Raw genomic sequence first — 23,182 nt, forward strand, 5'->3', positions numbered from 1 at the left:
TTTCTGGGAGAGGGGTTTGCTTTGCGACGGGGGCGGGCCGGCCGATGCCCATGTGCAGTGCTGGCTGCGGTACATTGATGATTTGTTTATTTTGTGGACGGGCAGGACGGAGCAACTCGACGAGTTCATGGAACGACTTGGCATGAATTCTTTTGGGATTAAACTAACCCATAAATATGATAGCAGGTGTCTGGATTTCCTTGATATTGATATTCAAATTGGTGAAGATAGGAAGATCCAGACTAATGTCTATCGTAAGACGACTTCGGTTAACTCCCTCCTTCATGCCTGGTCGTCCCATGATCAGTGCACTATTCGGGCCATCCCCACTGGTCAATTTTTACTTATGAAACGTATCTGCTCGTCTGACTCTCTGTTTGAGGAACAGGTGGCAGATTTACAAATTCGGTTTCAAGAGCGGGGCTACAGCAATAGGAGTATTAAGCGGGCTTATCTACGAGTGAAGCATACCCCTCGATCTACTCTTTTATATAGTAGTAGGGCGAAATCCGGCGGTTCCTCAAATCCTAGCCAAATCCATTTTATTTCCACCTACAATCACGAGTGGTCCAATATGCGATCTATTTTGAGCAGGCACTGGAATGTTCTCCTTTCTGATTCTGTTCTATGTGACCTTTTACCCAAAAGCCCCTCAAAGACGCCTCGCAGGTCACGTAATTTACGTGACATGCTTGTACGGAGTCACTACGTTCCTAATCGACCCACCACCTTTCTTGACCTTGGTACCCCCCTCAGGGGTTGTTTCCCTTGCGGCCATTGTCTGGCCTGCAGCAATGTTCTTCGGATTTCTTCCTTCACCTCTGCTGATGGTTTGCGCAGCTTCGATATACGCCACTATGTATCGTGTGGTACCAGCAACGTGGTATATTATGCCACGTGCGGGTGCCACATGATATATGTGGGCCTTACTAGTAGGGAGCTGCGCAAGAGGGTGAGGGAACATGTGAGGAACATTGCTGTCGCCCGGACAGTGGTTGACATTTCCACTCTTAAAACCCTCCCTCGCCACTTTCGTGTTTTTCATGACTGTGATCCAACATCCCTGAAAGTCAGGGGTATTGATGTTATACATGGGGGGGCGAGGGGTGGGAATATACGCAAAATACTCGCCCAACATGAAACACGCTGGATTTATACCTTAGGTACACTGTCCCCGAGGGGGCTTAATGAGCATCTGAGTTTTGCGCCTTTCTTACGATGACTGCTCTCTTCTCTGACCTTCCTGGTTTTTGTGCCTTGTTTTTAATGTTATACAATTTTTGTATTTTTATTTTAGATTCACTGATTTTTTCTGCTGGCACTCTTCTGGAACCACATTTCTGATTTTGAACATCGACATGGATATTTTTCATATATTGATTATCTTCCTTCTTGTGCCACGACTGGGACATCTGAAGCAATATTGTTTTCTCTGTTATACTTATGTTTTTTCACCAGTGTCACTATGTTTATATTCATAGTTTCATTTTTATCATGGAGTTATTGTATAATGATTATTTCCCTCTTGTGCCACGACTAGGAGATCTCAATTTACATTGAACATCTTGTGACATGTAGTTTATGTATATTATACACTGGTCATTCGTCTCCTGTGCCACGACTTGGGATGTTTTTTGTGATATTGAACAATCTGTGCTACAGTATATGATCTTCTTATGTGTTATACTGTTCATATTTATTTAGTTTAACTTTGATATGGAACTCATGTATTATGCATTGATTATCTTCCTCTCTGTACCACGACTATGACACTTGCATTAATATTGAGGGTTTGATGTTATAATATATGTCTTTTTATCAGTGGCACATTGTCCATAATTACCTATGTATATCCTTGATATTTATCATGTATCTTCCTCTTGGGTCACGGCTAGGACCTTTCAAGTTACATTCATTTAAGACTTTATGTCACAGTTGATGTTCTCTTATTACTGTTACATTGCATATTTACTTATCCTTGTCTTCTTATGCTCGCTCCCGCCTCTCCTCCCCCCGTCGGCACAGCTGCATCAGTGACCTGCTGGCCCAGCTCTGTCGGCGTCATCATCGCCTGCGCACGTGTGCGGTTCGTGGGTGACGCGTCCCCGCTTTCCGCACATGCGCGCTACCTAACACAAAAAAAAAAAAAAAAGGGGCATTGACTGCTGACGGTGCTGGTTACCGGCCGCGATTGGTCCAGCCGCGCTGACAGAGTGGGGGTGGAGCAGCTGGAGCATGGGAGCACCATGTATAAAAACACATGGTTGCTTCACAGTGTTCCACCTCCCCCTGATGAAATAATCTTATAGCTGAGATTGTGAAACGTATACCTGGGGGCTCTCTCCGGGGGTCTGCTCTGCTGCTTATCAGGTCGGCTTTGTGCACTTATGGGTATGTTTATGTAACCTGCTGGGTTTCTATTCATGCATTCATGTCTTTGTACTTAATCTGACTGTTCATTGGCATCTAATTAGCACCTCATGGTGGCTAAACTTGTTTATCTGTTTATAGCTTTTTTGACTGTTTAACTATTTGACTCTGTCACCTCAGAAGTTGCTGCTTCACCAGCATCTGTATCAAGCACTGTTTATTAGTGATTAGTGAGACTTGGATCCTATTTTATATATTTTATATATCTCTGTTATTTCAGAGTATACACTTTTATCATTGTGCTTATCCAATGCTGGTTTTTACCATCTGTCTATGTGTAACAATTGTCAATATTTTACACCATGCTCTTTATGTGCAGGATGCCTTGTTCATGTTTTTGACCCAGTCTGTTATTCATTCATTTTTACTTGTGCCCTATATGTAATTGTCATCTAGTACATCTATATTGTATCTGCCGGCCTGTTTTTGCCGCTGATTCCTTTGTGCCAGTTGCTATTTATTAAACATATTTGCACTTTACTCCTTGTCCTCCAGTCTTTGTTTGATGTTCAGAGTGTGCTCAGACAGGTGCCATGCAGTGGCTTTCCTGCTTCTTTTTCATTGTTTGTTCCTCTTGCATATTAACTTACCAAAGGGAGAAGATGCCTTTAGTACCAAGTACCTCTCAGCCTAAGGCTGGAGGCACTTCTAGATTAAGCTTACCCCTTTAAGAGATGTGAGCCCATGCGTTTATGCCCTAGGCAGTGGTGTAGCTAAGGGGGGGGGCGGAGGGGGCGGTCCGCCCCGGGCGGCACGTGTCAGGGGGGCGGCATTTTGGGGGTAAAAAATAAAATATAGAAAGCTTATAGAAAAGGGCCATTTACAGCTGCATTCATGAACATCTTTAACCCCTTAACGACCCATGACGCACTGGGTACGTCATGGTGACATGGTACTTAACGACCCATGACTTACCCAGCACGTCATGGCGAAATGATGCCCAAAGTGGCTGTGATCCGTGTGCAACAACCTTAGATTCGGGGAGGAGGGGACCTCTGCCTGACCTCAGGAGGGGTGGTGTCTCCCCCTGGACTTATGGAGGCTGTGATTGGCTGACGAACGCCACTCAGCCAATCAAAGCCACTGTGATGTTTTAGCCATTGAAAATGGTTGAAACATTGAAATCCAGCCATGATCAGTGCAGCTATAGCACTAATCATTGGCTGGAGCTTGGTGAACTTTATTTCATCCGGTCCCAGCTCTGATTGGAGAGATAGGCCTTGTGACTGATCTCTCCAATAACCTTGGATCTGGGGCCAGTGACCTATAGGTGACCACTCCCCTCAGCTTCACTCCATCTGTGAAGGCTGAGGAGAGTGATTCCTGCAAGTGCCTTTTGGTAAGTTCCCCCTGATCCACTGCTGCGCCCGATAAACCCCAGCAGCAGCAGCGGCAGCAGCAGTAGTCACCGCCCCCGATCCACCACTGCTACTGCCTCCAATCTGCCACTGCCCTCCTCCATCTGCTGCCTCCCTCTATCCGCCACCTCTCTCCACATCAGCCGCTGCCCGCCTTCATCCGCCACCACTCTCCCCATCAGCCGCTGCCCCCTTCATCCGCCACCGACCTCCCCATCAGCCGCTGCACCCCTCCATCCGCCACCACTCTGCCCATCAGCCGCTGCCCCCTCCCTGATCTGCTACCCACTCTCTCCCACCTCTCACCCTCCAGCATCTGCTGCCCCCTCTCCCACCTCTCATCCTCCAGCATCTGCTGCCCCTTTCCACACCTCTCACCCTCCTCCATCTGCTGCCTCCTCCATCTGCTGTGATCCTGCTGTCTAGATCCATCCTGTAACGTAGCTATTCCCAATCTCACCTTCCACCCTCCTTCCCCCCCCTCACCCCTCTCCAATGGAGGGGGGGGGGGCGGAAAATTTGACGACCGTCCCGGGCGGCAAAAGCAGTTGCTACGCCATTGGCCCTAGGTGCCTCTCAGGAGACCTGTGTGGCATGAGCAGGGCATGGGAGCTGGAAGCCACAATGGTGGACATGAGTGGGCCGCGCAAAGCGGCAGTGAGAACATCGGCATCCCTGCCAGGAGGAGGAAGACACAGGATGCAGGAATGCCAGAGGCATTACACCCTCTTCTACGTCTCTTGCTGACCTAATTGCAATGCCTCCCCAGTTTTGGAGTCAGAATGTTTTAAGATTGTACCAGAATTGAATCACAATCCCTCCTCAATGTCTCTTAGTGGCTGTATTGCAATTCCTCCTTGTAATTTTAGCTAGGCATCTTATTGAGTGCTTTTTCTTTCCAAGTTTTGGACTCAGTATGCTTGTACCAGAATTGAATCAGAGGCTCTCCTATATGTCTCTTACTGGCTGTATTTAATGTCTCCTTGTTATTTTTAGATAGGCCATGCACTTAGTGCATAGCCTTTACCAGTCTAGGAGTCTCACTCGTTAGAAATGGTAAAAAAAGTTATAAAAGGTCCTCCCTCTTTGTGTCTTTCAGGGGGTATTGCAGTCTGTCCTTTTTTTATTTTTGGCAGCGCTTGTACTTAGTGCATAGGCTTTAGGAGTATAGGAGCTCCACTACCTAACTATTTTAACAGAATGTGTATGAGGCCCTCCTTTATGTCTAATAAAGGGTGTACTGTAGTCCCTCTTCCTTCCAATTTTTGCCAGTTCTTGCAAAGTCTGCATAGGCTTTGTGAGTTTCAGAGTCTCTCCTTCATAAACTAAACAGAATATGCCTGACCATGTCACATACACCACATGCCCAGATAAGGTAGTAAACTGTCAAAATTTAATTTACTTGTGGGGTCGACCGGGGGTTCAGCCAAGGCCTGGGATGGTAGCCGTGTCCCCGGCCGATGTGCTACATGAAAAAGAGATTGCATGTAGAATATAGATAATGGGGGACACACTCTCAGGCGTTGCTGTTCCACTACCTTTGTGATCAATCCTCGTCCCCATAAATCAATGACCGACGCTGTGCTTTCTTCCAACACTTGAACTTTACTACAAGTCACATATTGAGATAAAACTTCTTCCCCAGAAGGGAGACACAACTTCTCTTCAGGACGAGACACACATTTCCATATCATTCTCATCATTCTGGCAGTCACAGAGTCCCAACGGCTTCCTGGAGCACCGGTCCTTCTCACTGCCGGTTTGGACATTCTGGCTAGGGTAATTTCGACTTCAGGAGTCGCTAAAATCCGTGGTCACGGCGGCTGCCCCTAAGACTTAGCCCCACGCTTTCTGCGTACCGTGCATGTTCTACCTGCCCCTTTAGCCGCAGGAGCGCTCTTCACTTACTTCCAGGTTTCTGCGTACCGTGCATTTTCCACTTGCCCCTTTAGCCGCAGGAGCGCTCTTCACTTGCTCCCAGGAACAGGTCTGTCTGCAAAGATTCCTTCTTCTTTTTCCCACTACAACTAACTGTCCTTTTTCCTCCCTCCTCCTTTTCCGTAAGTGTGGGCCGGGCTAATCTTTCCCGCCTTAGCAACCCCACCACTATCCCCTTGTCCCTGACGCTCCTGCCTCTAACTAGAGGAGTGCAGAGCCATCTTGTGGTAGATGGTGGGACTGTGACATGCCGATTACATTCCATACACTTTGTTTCATAACAAGTAAATCCAATAACACATTAATACACATATAAAAGCACACAGTGTAAGATCACAGGTCTTCAGGGAGGCTTGCAGGGGTCAAGTCACCACCCTACATACTGGTGAATGTTTTTTTTCAAAATCGAAAACAAAGAGAAAGTACAAAAACACAGCAAAAAGGCTACATGTGAACATAGCATATGGGGTAGACATGTTTTCCCCCTCTTTTTAAATTTGCCTTAGAAAAAGAACAAGTCATTATGCAGGAAAGAATGTTTCCTAACATTTTTTTTTACCAGCAAAATCAATTTTAACCTTGGTTTTGTATGTTTTTTTTGTCAGTCCGTACACGTGGCATAATACTCTGACAACATTGTTGCTAGCATTAACCTGGGAGTCAGAGATGTGTCCAAGCATCTTCCGGATGCTGTTACTATTCCATTTTAGAGCAGTTTCAGCCATTTCAGCAATTTCACTGCCCCCCCCAGACCTCCTGGTAGGCTCTGCTGGAAAAATGCTTGAATTTTACATTGACTTTTATTACACTCATTACTCGAGATGAGAACTTGAGCAATCCATTTTGCTCGATTTGAGTACAGAGAATCCGAGCATTTTAGTGCCCGCACATTACTATTAAGTATATGTGTGCATAGGTTATATAGGTCAATAAAAATATGTAAATTGGTTTTCTAAAAAATGATGAGCTGCCTACATTTTTTTTTAATTTCTCAAAAATGGACTTGTTTCAATATGATATTAACATTAATATGATATTTAACATTTCCCAGAATATAAAAGCAGATGGTAAGAGGATAATTGTTTCTAGGGACAGATGGCTGTTCTTTCTACCTTCTTTTAGGATTTGTTTTTACCAGTGATGTGCAGAAATGTTGTGAATGTAATATTCTGATCATTTCCTGTTATCAGAACTTAGCAATATACTAGAATCCACTCTGAAATTACCTTCATGTCTCCAACTTGATTACTTTAAACTGTTTTTGTCAAGAGCTGTATCTCTAATGCCTGCTTTACACGCTTCAATAAATCTTTCAATCCGTCGTCGGGGTCAAGTTGTAAGTGACGCACATCCTGCATCGTTTGTGACGTATTTGCGTGTGACACCTACGTGCAATCAAGATTGAACGAAAATACGGTGATCGCATACACGTCGTTTATTCCTCATACATTGGACGTTTTGTTGTATGAACCTAGTGAATTGTAATGTGTGACATCCCTCATACGATTTTGATGTCTGAGGCTATGTGCGCAGGTGTGCGCTCTGCACCGCAGCTTAAAAAAGGTCCGCTTCAGAGTGCAGCTGAAAAGCTGGGTTCTGAAGCGCCTCACAATGTCTGTCATTCACTAATCTCTGTCAGTCGGTCACTATCTCTGTCCCTCTCTCTCTGTCCATGTCAGTCTATCCCTCTTACCCCCTCTCTCATATACTCACCGATCCCCGATCACCGGCGCGGCTCTGCACGGCATTCACACTGCTCCGGCGGCTTTTACTGTTTTGAAAAAGCCGGCCGCAAATTAAACAATCTCGTATTCCCTGCTTTCCCCGCCCACCGGCGCCTATGATTGGTTACAGTGAGACACGCCCCCACGCTGAGTGACAGGTGTCACACTGCACCCAATCACAGTAGCCGGTGGGCATGTCTATACTGTGCAGTGAAATAAATAATTAAATAATTAAAAAAAACGGCGTGCGGTCCCCCCCAATTTTAAAACCAGCCAGATAAAGCCATACGGCTGAAGGCTGGTATTCTCAGGATGGGGAGCTCCACGTTATGGGGAGCCCCCCAGCATAACAATATCAGCCAACAGCCGCCCAGAATTGCCGCATACATTATATGCGACAGTTCTGGGACTGTACCCGGCTCTTCCCGATTTGCCCTGGTGCGTTGGCAAATCGGGGTAATAAGGAGTTATTGGCAGCCCATAGCTGCCAATAAATCCTAGATTAATCATGTCAGGTGTCTATGAGACACCCTCCATGATTAATCTGTAAATTACAGTAAATAAACACACACACCCGAAAAATCCTTTATTAGAAATAAAAAACACAAACATATACCCTGGTTCACCACTTTAATCAGCCCCAAAAAGCCCTCCATGTCCGGCGTAATCCAGGATGATCCAGCGTCGCATCCAGCGCTGCTGCATGGAGGTGACCGGAGCTGCAGAATACACCGCCGCTCCGGTCACCTCCACACAGCTAATGAAGACAGCCGGCGATCAGCTGAGCTGTCACTGAGGTTACCCGCTGTCACTGGATCCAGCGGTGGATGCAGCGGTGGCCGCGGGTAACCTCAGTGACAGCCCAGCTGATCGCGCTACTCATCTCCGTTGCTGCGTGGAGGTGAGAGGAGCAGCGGTGAGTAGCGCGATCAGCTGAGCGGTCACTGAGCTTACCCGCGGCCACCGCTGCATCCACCTCTGGATCCAGTGACAGCGGGTAACCTCAGTGACAGCTCAGCTGATTGCGCGGCTGTCTTCATTTGCTGTGTGGAGGTGACCGGAGCGGCTGTGTCTGCTGCAGCTCCGGTCACCTCCATGCAGCAGCGCTGGACGCGACGCTGCATCATCCTGGAGTACGCCGGACATGGAGGGCTTTTTGGGGCTGATTAAAGTGGTGAACCAGGGTATATGGTTGTGTTTTTTATTTCTAATAAAGGATTTTTCGGGTGTGTGTGTTTATTTACTGTAATTTACAGATTAATCATGGAGGGTGTCTCATAGACGCCTGACATGATTAATCTAGGACTTATTGGCAGCTATGGGCTGCCAATAACTCCTTATTACCCCGATTTGCCAACGCACCAGGGCAAATCGGGAAGAGCCGGGTACAGTCCCAGAACTGTCGCATATAATGTATGCGGTAATTCTGGGCGGCTGTTGGCTGATATTGTTAGGCTGGGGGGCTCCCCATAACGTGGAGCTCCCCATCCTGAGAATACCAGCCTTTAGCCGTATGGCTTTATCTGGCTGGTTTTAAAATTGGGGGGGACCGCACGCCGTTTTTTTTAATTATTTAATTATTTATTTCACTGCACAGTATAGACACGCCCACCGGCTGCTGTGATTGGGTGCAGTGTGACACCTGTCACTCAGCGTGGGGGCGTGTCTCACTGTAACCAATCATAGGCGCCGGTGGGCGGGGAAAGCAGGGAATACGAGATTGTTTAATGGGCGGCCGGCTTTTTCAAAACAGTAAAAGCCGCTGGAGCAGTGTGAATGCCGTGCAGCGCCGGAGATCGGGGATCGGTGAGTATATGAGAGAGGGCTGCTCAATTCAGTTACTCAGGAGTTTAGCGGTCACCGGTGAGTCCTTCACGGGTGACCGCTAATCAGGACGCGACACAGACAGAGCCGCAGCATGACAATGAAGTCGGGTGAAGTTCACCCGAGATCATTCTGACAGTGCGGCTCTGTCTGTGTCTGCTGTCATCTGCCATTCAGCTCTGCTACATGGCTGTCTGTGTCTGCTGTCATCTGCCATTCACCGCTGCTACTTGGCTGTCTGTGTCTGCTGTCAGCGGCCATGTAGCAGAGCTGAATGGCAGATGACATAGTAAAAACGCATCGCTACACATTACACACGCTTGTCAAGTCAATAAATAAAAAAAAAAAAGGGTGCCCAATGCATACGTCACAGAACACATGATCTAAAGGATCGCACACAAAATTGATCAATTTAACATAGACTACTAACGCACGTGTGACAGCAAATGAACGACCTATGTGCAATCTCATTCAATCGCATATGCGACCTGGGCGTGTCACATCCCATACGAGATCGCATACCTAATTGTAAGGTGTAAAGCTGGCTTTAGTCATTGAAAGCGACATTATAAAACCCCAAGAAATGGGATGTTTGTTTATTTTATATAATTTTTATTGATATTTTCAAGGTAAGAAAACTAATAGAAAAATGCTGCTTAATTTTGCTCAATTATATTTTATATAAATGATATATTATTATTATTATTTTTAATAATAATAATAATAATAATAATAATAATAATAAATGATCAGATGAACATTACAGTCAAAGCAGGCTAGGGAAAGAAACAAAAAAGCATATGCCCCCTTGGCCAGTCCCCAGCCCGACCTTGGATTAGGGTTTTTGCAGGGAAATAAATTGGTGAAGGAGGGTGTCTTTTGTCTTTATTTCTTTAATCAATTACTATTTAAATGTCCTTTAGATTCGCTTTTGAGGAACTTTGAGGGACATTGCTATGGATTAAGGTACCGTCACACTAAGCGACGCTCCAGCGATCCCATCAGCAACCTGACCTGGCAGGGATCGCTGGAGTGTCGCTACACGGGTTGCTGGGGAGCTGCCAACAGGCAGATCTCACCAGCAACCAGTGACCAGCCCCCAGCGACGCGTGGAAGCGATGCTGCGCTTGGTAACTATGGTAAATATCGGGTAACCAACCGCTTAGCGCTGGCTCCCTGCACTCCTAGCCAGAGTACACATCGGGTTAATTACCCGATGTGTAGTCTGGCTATGTGTGCAGGGAGCAAGGAGCCGACACTGGCAGCGTGAGAGCGGCGGATGCTGGTAACGAAGGAAAATATCGGGTAACCAAGGAAAGGGCTTCTTGGTTACTCGATATTTACATTGGTTACCAGCGTCCGCAGATGGCGGCTCCCTGCTCACTGCACATTCAGTTGTTGCTCTATTGCTGTCACACACAGTGATGTGTGCTTCACAGCGGGAGAGCAACAACTAAAAAATGGTCCAGGACATTCAACAACAACCAGCGACCTCACAGCAAGGGCCAGGTTGTTGCTGGATGTCACACATAGCAACATCGCTAGCAACATCGCTGTTGCGTCACAAAAGTTGTGCCTCAGCAGCGATGTTGCTAGCGATGTTGCTTAGTGAGACGTGGCCTTTACTTTTTTAAAAACAAATATATTGAATTAATTGGTGAATGAGGGCTGTAGTCGGGGGGGGGTGTTTGTTCAATTAATTCTTTTTATATTTCTACTGGATCAGTAATGGTAGTGTCTGATAAATGGCCACCAATTACAAATACCAGGGCTTGCTTCCAGCTAGCAATTCACAGCTGGCATCAACCCCATATATTACCCCGTTTGCCGCAACACCAGGGTAATAGGAAGAGCCAAGTACTGTGCCAGATTTGGTGCATATAATAGCTGCACCAACTCTGGGGTGACTGTGGGCTGCTATATTTCTGCTGGGAAAGGTCAAATAACCATGACCCTTCTCACCCTAAAAATATCAGCTCCAATTTCTCTGCTATACACTTTACTGGTTTTGAAAAATGGAGGGGACCCTACACCATTTTTTTTAATAACTTGCTCAAATAATTAAAAAAATCACCATGGGTTCCCCTCTATATTTCAAAACCAGCCAAGAAACAGCTGACAGCTGAGGGTTGCATTCCGCAGCTGCTGCTATACCTGTCTTGGTTATGAAAATTAGGGGATCCCTATTTTATTTCTAACATTATTTATTAGCTCTGCTAAATTGCTGTAAAAGATATATAGCTACCTCTTCATGTATTGTCTATCTATCTATCTATCTACTGTATTTATCACCTATCCGTTGATCTATCTACTATTTGTCTATAATTTTTCTGGCTTTGCATATGTGACGCCCTGACCTATCAGGTCATCACAGGCATGACAGTGCAATCTGCCCTTCTGTGCAATATCCACCTCCTCCTTGATTCACCAAACAATAGTGTTACCAAAACCAGCTAATCAAAATCCTAGGAACACTCTGCACCACACCCACCAGACACACCAGTGGACGGCCTGAGTTAAATAGGGTCGCCCACTTGGGGGGATGGTAAGGGGAGGTCAGGAGTGTCAGGAGTAGGTCACTGTATTGTTGGAAGTGAAGGAGAGAGGAGGTCAGGAGCTGGGCTCCTTGGAAGTACTAGGTAGCAGACGGTGGTATGGGTCTAGTAGGAGCTGGAGCCCCGGTTGCAGGGGATCGGGACAAGGGACACGGTATTGTCATGGAGGGCAGCTGGAGGCCTTGTACTATCTCCAGGCTGGGACCAGGGCACAACGGGGTACGTGGACCCTAGGTCAGGGAGTAGCTTCAGGCAACCTGACAATTCACCCCACGAATACGGAGCCTTCAAGATCCACTCTCCACCCGCTCCAAAATCGGGGTACTGGCGCAACGAGGGGGATAAGACTTTCCACTAAAACAGTCCAGGAAATCCCAAGCATGAACCCTGAGAGCAAGCTCCCTCAGTTAGCTACACTGGGGAGTGAGACACGACTACTTTCAAGCTGTAGGGGTCAACTAAGAAGAGAACAAGGTGCCAAGGGAAAGGTCACAGATCATCAGGCAATACCAGCAGGAACGGGACCCAAACATGCTCCCCTCAGCGGCAGCGGTGTCCAGAACTTTTGTTTACTAAGTAGTCGATGTCAGCTTTATGGACTTTATAGAGTGAGTACGCAAGTGACCCTTACCTCCCCAATGGCACATGCCCGTCACTATCACCAAGAACCTGGGTATTCCCCCCTACCCATGGAGGGGTTAAACACCTGGCTGCCCACTCCATCACCCCTGGGTACTCCCAGCTGCAGCGGTGGTACTCCACCTTACCACACACCATAGGTGGTGTCACGAACTGTAGATACACCATCCCCTGTAAATATCCAAATATCCCCTTAATTTGAGTGGCCGCACAACCCCCGGGTCTGGGCGCCACTTGAGCCACCGCGGATCCAGATCCGAGCAGCTTAGCTGCTGACGTGGAGGTAGCACACCTCAAATTCCTGGCGTCACAAACAGGATACGAGCAGGACCCACTTACCTGAGTAACGTGCGCCTTGAAGATAGAAACTGTGAGTCAAGATCCCATTCCCCGCCAATTCCACCATCTTCCACCATCTTTTCGCACCAAAACGCCATCTTCCCCGCGAAAGCGCGTGAAGCATAAGCCCCACACTCCCTCCTGTGTGTGAGGCCGGAGCCGGAAGTTCCCAGAGGAGCACAGCATCGAGAAGAGTGCTGAGTGAAAACCGAGGGGGCGTACGAGAATGTCTGCGCCAGACGATGGAAGAGTGGCGGCGCTGCCTCCACCCGACCAGGGTAACGCTGGTGTGGTAGACGTCGCTCCAGACACATGAGCGGCGGCACCGGGACCCGTGGCGGTTGCGCCAATAATGCCGATAACCTTGCCCTACATGCCTGGCGCCGCCTGGCTCCCACAGTATGATGGCTGACCAAATTTGCTGCAGGAATCAAAGAGGAAGATATGTAACGTCCTTGATATGTATGCCCTGACCGGGCGGCAGTGGATGTCACACATATCTTTAGCACATAAAAAAATATTTGTTCCAGTATTATGCATTTTTTTCCAGTACCTATCACATGGATGTCACATGGATGGGAATTGGACATGTCACCCAGACATATGGACAGCACATGGATGTTTAACGGATGCCACACATGTATATGTACCACCCCAGGGCTCGGCCGGCTGCTAAGCCGCTCGGATCCGTGCTCGTCGGTAGGTGGCTTGATCTCCCCCCGGACCTGGGGGTCACGTCGCTCTGAAGGGATGCTGGCGCAACGTGAGGGGTGGTGTTCAGTGGGGAGGTTCACGGCTGGGGGCCGTGGTTGTTTGGAGGTTAAGTTTGTGACGCCACCCACTTCTTGTGGCACCACCGCTGCCATTGACTAGGCTCCTGGGGACGGTGTTATGCAGCTTGGTGTTGATCCCCTCCGTGGGCAGGGGTTGGTGGCCCCGGGGGCCCGATTGGGGCGAGAAGGAGGTGTGGGCGGGATGGTGCAGTGCGCGGCCCGAGGGCACTGTTGTACTCACTATGACAGATACACCGGAGTCTCTGGAAAACCAAAAGGATGGTGGTCGGTGCCCGCAGCCGGCTGCGCTTTGCCCCTTACTCAGGTTGGTGGTTCCCGCCTTTCTCCTGCACCTCTTTAGTACAATGCTGACTTCCTTCGCTTAAGCGACGGGAGTCCGCTCCCCGGCTAGTGGATGTCAGGGAGCCCATTTGCCCGCAGACGCTGGCCCGTGGGATCTCTATGCCTGGGCGGTGGCTTTCTATCCCTTTCGTTGGGCTGTTGCCTTCAGTCGGGACTTAGGTGGGAAAGAACCTAAGGTCCAGAACCCAATCAGTGAATTTGACTCGGTCCAGTGGCTTCTGGGCCTCGTACTGGGTCTGAGTACCCCTCCTGGTGCTCCGGTTTCCATTCGGTTCCCCAGGTCGGGACCGGCGGGCTACTACCCTGTCCCGGTCCCTGACGGTTCCACCGGCTGTCTTCTCGGCTCCTGCAGGGAAGATCACAGACAGACGTTACTACTTTCCAACTACTCTCTTCTCCTCTCCTAACTGATCTGTGTTTGTCCCACCTCAGGCTCTCCGAACTGGGCGTGGCCAACCGCCTGGCTCCGCCACCCGGGTGGGAACATCAAGACCTTAGAGGGGTGACTTAGGGTTTTTAGGTTGGCTGCTGATACCTTTTTAGGGGTAGGGTGTTTGTACAAGGGCCTACCTGTGACTACCTGGCTAGTCCAGGGCATCACATACACAAATGGCCATACGGATGTCCAAATTGAAACATGCAACATATTCTTTTTTATACAAATGTGTGAAGGGGCGTTAAAGTCTCTTTTAAGGTTTCCAGATCTCACAGATGCCCAGATGCTGAGAGACCCAGTGGCTGTGAGCTCCAATAACCTTTAGGTTACCGGAACTCACTGCCATCAGGACTCATGGCAGCATTCAACTCGGTAACTTTAAGGGAGCCTTTAAGAGAGCCTTTAATATTACTTGAGTTTCCAGCTGTTGGGACATCTGGAGGTTGTGAACAATTTTTTGAGAAAATTGCTAGTCAATCTTAGCCCGAACCAAACAAGCCAAGGCTTTTGCTGAATTTTAAATTGGTGAACCTTTTTCGAACAAGTTCATTTAACTCTAGTAGTTAGTTTGGATCAATTCCCAAATCTATGTAATAAGTTTCATTCTGTTCTCTTCTCTATGTAGTATGTTCAGTTCTGTTCTTACATCTACTGTATATAGTAAGATCGGTTCTGTTCTTGTATTTATGTAGCAAGCTCAGTTCTGTACTTACAGTATATCTGTATAGTAAGCTTGATTCTGTACTTGAATTTATGTAGTAAGCTCAGTTCTGTACTTGTATCTATGTAGTAGGCTCAATTCTGTACTTGTATCTATGTAGTAATCTTGGTTCTGTACTTGTATCTATGTAGTAAGATTGGTTCTGTGCTTAAGTAAACTTGGTTCTGTACTTGTATCTACGTAGTAAGCTTGGCTCTGTGCTTAAGTAAGCTTGGTTCTGTATTTGTATCTATGTCGTAAGCTTGGTTTTGTGCTGGTATTTATGTAGTAAGCTCAGTTCTGGTTTTGTGTCTATGCAGTAAGCTCAGTTCTGTTCTTGTATTTATGTAGCAAGCTTGGTTCTGTACATGTGTATATGTAGTAAACTTGGCTCTGTACTTGTATTCATGTAGTAAACTCGGTTCTGTTCTTTTATTCATGTAGGAAGCTTGTATATGTATATGTATACTTGTATATGTATATGTATTTGTATTTTTATAGTAAGCGTGGTTCTATTCTTGTTTCTATGTAAAGGCCCTGTCACACACAGAGATAAATCTGTGGAAGATCTGTGGTTACAGTGAAATTGTGGACAATCAGTGCCAGGTTTGTGGCTGTGTATAAATGAAACAATATGTCCATGATTTCATTGCAACCACAGATCTGCCAAAGATTTATCTCTGTGTGTGATGGGGCCTTTACTGTATCTATGTAGTAAGCTCGGTCCGGCTCCTATATCTACCATATGTAGCAAGCTCCATTCTGTTACCATGCCTATGTACCTGTAAGTGTTATTTTAAAAGCCCATTATCTCTGCTGTAATAGTTTTAATTGTTTTTGCAATAACAATAGCAATAAAGAATCCATTCTAAATATATTTTTTTCTTGATAATTTGACTTGTTTCCTACAACCATCTAGGTTGTTCACAAATCTTACTGAAGCTTTGTCTTTTAATGGAATTTTCCAGGAGCGTACATTTATGAATATGACATATCATTTTGCAATTTGTAACATAATTCTATTTACTAATATATCTTTATTAAAAATTCACATCTGGTACTCTATGAGAAATCTCTGAAGCCACAAGCAAACAGTGTGACTACTGACTACTGTAAGGGTATGTGCGCACGTTGCTTTTTACCTGCTTTTTACCTGCTTTTTTGCTGCTTTTTCTTCTGCGCTGTTTAATGCCAAAATGGATGTGTTCTTCTATTCAAGCAAAGTCTATGGGAATTTGGGTTTCTTGTTCCCACTATGTTGTTCAAAATGCTGCCTTTTTGTGGCAGAACTTTGGTCAAAAACTCAGCTTTGCAGTGCAAAACCCAAATGGCAAAAACAATTGACATGTTGCTTCTTTGAAAAGCTGAGTTTTTGACCAAAGTTCTGCCTCAAAAAGGCAGCATTTTGAACAACATAGTGTGAACAAGAAACCCAAATTCCCATAGACTTTGCTTGAATAGAAGAACACATCCATTTTGGCATTAAACAGCGCAGAAGAAAAAGCAGCAAAAAAGCAGGTAAAAAGCAGGTAAAAAGCAACGTGCGCACATACCCTTATGTACTAACTTTATATTTTGCAGTCATGCCATGTGACCGCAGTGACCTAAGCTATCATTTTACAGGTATTATAGACAAATAGTATCGAAACAACTCAGTAAGAGGATAGGATAAGGATTCCTTCTAAAAAGAGTTTTCCACTATTGACAGTAATGGCATAAAGCTAGAAAATGTTATACCAATTATATGTGACTAGTTTAAGTCCAAGGTTCTGGACCCCCAACTTAGCATCACAATTTATGGCTACAAGTGCGGCCCTTTTGCAGCAGTGCTCTAATTCTAAGCAGGTAAATATTGAAGACCCCGATCTACTTCGATAGATTTGTGCTGGAGTTCCAGGAAATGACTGATATTTAAAAAGAAGAGATTTACATAAATCGGTATTACCTAAATTATGACCTAACACGGGAAAGGTTTATGCTGATTTCATGTCAGATATTGAGAAAAATATGCAGATGTGTCTATAAACGTCTGGTTTCAACTTTCTGGTCTCTAATAACACCAGCCTGAGTCTGAAAGTAGCATATGGTTAGTTTCTGAAGTAGGGATAGTGTGTTAAAGGCATTTAGGCAGGGTTCATTGCAGTACAGTTCTTGGTGCTGCCACTTACATGCAATGAGTCCTTTCAGTAATTTACATACTTTCTAGTCTCTAATAATATTTCCTCTCAGTCTGCAATTAGTGTAGGGTTATCGTCTGGAGAAGGCATAGGGTATTAGAGGCAATTTGGCATGGTTCATTGCCTTTCAATAGTTTGCCACTGCCTCTGCCACGTACAACCAAAAGTCCTTTTGAGAGTTAATTTAAATACAAGGTAGTCTCTAATAACATTGCTCTTATCTGTGTAAATAATCTAAAATGTGCAAAGCCCAAGGTAAGGGATGTGGAAATACACATCCCGCTGAGGGTGGTGCCCACAAAGGCTCTGGTCTTGGGCTAGTGCAAAATAGGCCTTCTGTGGGAGCCCACCAAACACACTTATCATCTAGACCTAACTTCCTGTTTCACTTTGTAGAGGGGCCATAGGACACCTCTGTTGAAGCCAGAAAAGTGTGAGCAGGTTGTGGGCTGGATGGCAGATAATGCTTCCAGCCTCCTTACCAGCACCTGTCTGTCTTCCACATGACCCAGTCTGACTAGTCAAGAGTCTGGACCACATAATACTCACCCTGATAATCCTTCCTGGCACCTTCCATTTGTGGCCTCTCCTGGTCACTCACCATGCACATTTCAAGTCAAATGTGAGGAGATCATGTGCGTCGATGCCCATATATTTGAGCAGCCACAGTCAGTAGAAGCCTACTGTGGGGAACAGCAATTACTGTCCCAAGAGGTGGATGATGATGATAAGACAAAGTTGCCATCAAGTCAAGGTAAGTCAACAAGTCAGGAGTATTACGGGACTGCCCACTGATAGGGGAGAGTAATCTATCTAGCAGTCAGGGCCCACGTGCAGAATAATCTGCTGCTGGTGAGAGCAAGGAAGGGTACCGTACCTGTTACGGTTGCTGTGGCACTGGAGACTATGTTCGGATTTCTTGCTACTGCACATGTGCAAGCACTGGAGACTATGTTCGGATTTCTTGCTACTGCACATGTGCAAGCACTGGAGACTAAGTCCTATCTTGGAGCCATTGCACATGTGCGGGTGACATCATCGCTGACACGAGGTCACATGTCTCTGACACCTTCTAAGCTGATTGGTTGCTGGTCATGTGCTTGTGACGCTTTGCTCGGTGATAGGCCTGCGTGACGTCATTGCTGTCGTTCTGGCAGCGGATTGGCTCTGGTGTCCTCCATCTTGGATGAGGCACAGAGTCTATATAAGACCCTGACGCACGCCGCCCGGCGCTCAGTCCTCTTGGTTCATGCATGAGAGTAGACGCTCTGTGCACGTCCCTCTAGGCATCTCTCTGTCTATGCTAGGTGAGCGCTACCAGCAGGGTAGCGTTCTTATACATTACAGCTTCGGCTGCGGTCCGTATCCTTACATCTTGGAGGAGCGGACATAGGCAGGTGCCTGAGGTACATGGTCCGGCTGGGCCTTGTGATTCTACTCGTAGGTGGACGTTGCCGCTAGGGTAACATTCCTTATACTGCGTCTGGCAGTTGTTTGTATCCTCGCACACTAGGGGAGCGAACATAGGTAGGAGCTTTGTGCGGCTTATGCTGCTGTCCATCTCTTTTGCACCACTAGTGGAGCGGACCTAGGCAGGTGCCATATCTAGTGGTTCGTGTCCTCGCACACTAGTGGAGCGAACGCAGGTAGGAGCTTTGTGCGGCTTACGCTGCTGTCCGTCTCCTGGCACCGCTAGAGGAACGGACCTAGGTGGGTGCCATTTCACACTCACTGCTTTTGTCTCTGTGACCATTAACAGAGACCATACCACACACCCTACAAGCAAAGCAGGAATTGCTTTATTTCCTAATTATATTCCTCTGTGAGTTTAACAGAGGTATTGCACTCTGCACTTGTGCTATTACTATTTACAGTGGCACACTTATATACCCCTTATCCTCTGCCATAGTCTGCAGCAGAGTCTTTGCACGGTGGACCCTGACTGTCTGATATTCCTTTGGGTTTTATTATCAGACAGCCCCCCGTAACAGTACCACCTCAGCAGTACTGTCATTGTTGTTTCACAGTGGCATTAGGACCTAAAGCGGTGCTCACTGTTAAGTCACAGCGAAACCTTAAGGAGAAATGCTACCTGAAATATAAGGATGGACCTGTAGTTCCTGCCCAATTATAGGAACTACAAAAATGCAATCGGATGGGTACCCCAATCGCGGTTCACAGACTAACACCTCTGTTACCTCACAGAAATGTGTAGAATGAGATTGTAGCAAGTGTGTTACTGCAAATAATATGGTATGTGGACATGTAGTGCCTGCCCAATAACAGGAACTACAAAAAAAAGTGGATGGTTGCCCCAAGTGCAGTCCACGAACCAACACCAGTGTTACTTCACACTGATAAGGTAGCTAATGATGTAACAGGAGTATGGATGTAAATACCCGGTGAATGCAGATGGGAAAACTGTTACAGGTCATGGAGATCCCTTATTGCTAACCTTTATACAGATCTTAGAGATAGCAGAGTATAGAAAGTGTGTAGGTGCAGACAGTACTTTCCATATTGTCTAGGCTCAGTGAAGCCCCTGCCTGAACTCCTTGTGCTAACCACACCTAAGGAGTCAGTGAGCTCTATATGCTAGCCGCACAGACGGATCAGAGACACTGAGGGCGGTGCGTGCGATGTCCGTGCCTAACCCGGCTCCACTAAGGTGGATGGAGGTGAGCACTAGCGTAAACTAGTAGATGCTAAGACCCTGCCTAACCTGATCCACTAAAGTGCAAGGAAACGGATAATATTGGACATAACACATGAGGTGTCTACCCCATGCATGCACCAAGAACGTCTGAGCACCGAGAAGCGTGCTGCAGGGTCGAGAGTTCATCATCAATGGCGTCAGCCGTGACCAATCAGGAAGCGACACGTCATAGTCATGTGATCTTGTGTCATCACGGATATCAGCTGCGGCCAATCAGCAGCCAGCATATCACGGTCATGTGATCCCGTGTCATCGATGAAGTCAGCTGCGGCCAATCAGGAAGCGACACGTCATAGTCATGTGATCTCGGATCTAAACCAATCGACGATTGCCACGTGGCGAGCATGCTCAGAAGGCACAAAAGGGGACTTAGAACAAAAAGCCTGCTTACAAGCTCGCACATGCTCAGGATCCTCACTACAAGACTTAGCCTCAGCCGCAAGAGTCTCACTGATGACCCGAAACAGTACCCCCCCTCCACGGCCCCTCTCCTGGTGGCGCAAATAGGCAGCAATGAGGTCGGGAGCATCAATGGCGTCCTCCGGCTTCCAAGAGCGATGCTCCAGGCCATAACCCTCCCAATCATTGAGGAAATACCTGCACCCACAAACTGATTTGATACCCAAAATAGTTTGTACATGATAGCTGGTTTGAGAGGAGTCGGAAGAGGGAGACCTCGCCTCTTCCATATGCGGAAGGATTGTCGGCTTCAACAAAGAAACATGAAACTTGTCATGGATCCAGAGACGCGAGGGCAATTTCAACTGGTAGACTACAGGATTCACCTGTCTGAGCAGTTGATAAGGACCCAAGGACCATGGAGAAAATTTGGATGACTGCGTTTTTAATGTCACATTTTTTGCAGAAAGCCACAAAAAATCCCCTGGGGAGAACACTGGAGCAGGACAGCGGAACCGATCAGCAACAGTCTTCATGCAATCCTTGGACGTCTGAATCGCTCCTTGGGCTTGATCCAAAACCTCTCTGGCATTAGTTGCGCAGTCTGTCACTAGAGACGAAGAAGAGGTAGAAGGAAAGGGTAGTGGTACCCGAGGATGTTGTCCATTATTGAGGACAAAAGGCGTTTGCCCAGTTGCCTCTGCTACAGAATTGTTAAGTAGAGATGAGCGAACCGGTCCCGGTTCGGCTCGAGGCCGGTTCGCCGAACGGGGGTCCCGTTCGAGTTCGGTTCGTCGAACGTTCGACGAACCGAACTAGAACCAATAGGCTATAATGGGAGGCAATCACAAACACATAAAAATGCATTATAAATGTACACAAACAGTTAATAAACATTGCCATAACACTTACCGGTCCTCGCGATCCCTTCTGCACTCTGTCTCCTGCCGCTATTCCATCCGATGATCGCTGAATCCTCCCGGTGACCTGCACTGCCAGCAGAGAAGCAGGACCTATCGTGACGTCAAAATAGCCATGTGACCAGTCACGTGGCTATTATCTCATTGGCTACAGACTGGTCACATGACTATGACACGTCATGTAGGACCTGCGAGTGCATCTCTCCGGTACACGGTGCACATATGTGTATCGCCGTGTACCGGCGACATGCTCTAGCACACGGTCGACTCCCCGTTCCGTTAGGGACCGGCTGACACAGCCGGTCATTAACGGAGATCACCGTTGCCATAGCAACGCAGTTAGCGGTGACGTCACCGCTAACCGCGGCTCCGGGAGCACCGTTGCTATGGTAACGCGTCTGTCAGCGTTACCGCTGTTACCGCTAGCAGCCAGCAGTGATCACTCACGGAGTGAAGGCTGCACGCTGCTTCCCGATTGTAGTGAGCATTGTAGTTAGGATGGAGGTTCCCCAGCCCCAAGTGATGCCCCTCACTACAATCGTCACTACTACTACACTAGAAAGAAAGAAGACAGAAGAGCAGGATCGTGGAGGGCTGACAGGGGTAATAAAGATGGAGTCTCTAATGTGTCTGTGTATTTATTTCTATTAAAGTATTTTTTCTCTGTGTGGTGTCTTTTTTTAACCCTTTATTGGAGATTCTTAATGGCCGGGTCAAACGTGCCTGACATTAAGAATCTCTGGCTTAATACTGGCTGGTAAAACAAAGCCAGTATTAACTCATGATTACCCAACAAGCCACCCGGCTCCAGGGCTGTTGGAAGAGTTGGATACAGCGCCAGATGATGGCGCTTCTATGAGAGCGCCATTTTCTGGGACGGCTGCGGACTGAAATCCGCAGCAGAGGCGCCCACAAACCTCGGGCTAACCTGTGCTGCGGATTCCAATCCCCAGCTGCCTAGTTGTACCCGGCTGGACACAAAAATAGGGCGAAGCCCACGTCATTTGTTTTTTAATTATTTCATGAAATAAGTGAAATAATTAAAAAAAACGGGCTTCCCTATATTTTTGGTTCCCAGCCGGGTACAAATAGGCAACTGGGGGTTGGAGGCAGCCCGTGGCTGCCAGCTGTACCTGGCTAGCATACAAAAATATGGCGAAGCCCACGTCATTTTTTTGGTGGGCAAAAAACTTCTGCATGCAGTCCTGGATGGAGTATGCTGAGCCTTGTAGTTCTGCAGCTGCTGTCTGCTCTTCTCCATACAGACAGACAGCAGCTGCAGAACTACAAGGCTCAGCATACTCCATCCAGGACTGTATGCAGAAGTTTTTTGCCCCCTGAAAAAATTATGTGGCTTCGCCATATTTTTGTATGCTAGCCAGGTACAGCAGGCAGGTACGGCTGCCCCCAACCCCCAGTTGCCTATTTGTACCCGGCTGGGAACCAAAAATAAAGGGAAGCCCTTTTTTTATTATTTCATGAATTTCATGAAATAATTAGAAAACAAATGACGTAGGCTTTGCCCCATTTTTGTGTCCAGCCAGGTACAACTAGGCAGCTGGGGATTGGAATCCGCAGCACAGGTTGGCCTGAGCTTTCTGGGCCCCACTGCTGCGATTTGCAGTCTGCAGCCGCCTCAGAAAATGGCATTTTCATAGAAGCGCCATCTTCTGGCGCTGTATCCAACTCTTCCAGCACCTGCCTGCTATACCTGGCTAGCATACAAAAATATGGCGAAGCTCACGTCCTTTTTTTGTAGCTTTTTGGCAAAAAAAAAAAAAAATGCTTCCCTGGATTTTCCATTGCCAGTGAAGGTAACACCAAGCAGTGGGGGTTAGCAGCCAGTAGCTGCTTGGATTACCCTTAGCTAGCAATACAAAAAATGCAGTGG

The sequence above is a fragment of the Anomaloglossus baeobatrachus genome, chromosome 9 (assembly GCF_048569485.1).
Source record: "Anomaloglossus baeobatrachus isolate aAnoBae1 chromosome 9, aAnoBae1.hap1, whole genome shotgun sequence".
In the NCBI taxonomy this organism is placed as follows: domain Eukaryota; kingdom Metazoa; phylum Chordata; class Amphibia; order Anura; family Aromobatidae; genus Anomaloglossus; species Anomaloglossus baeobatrachus.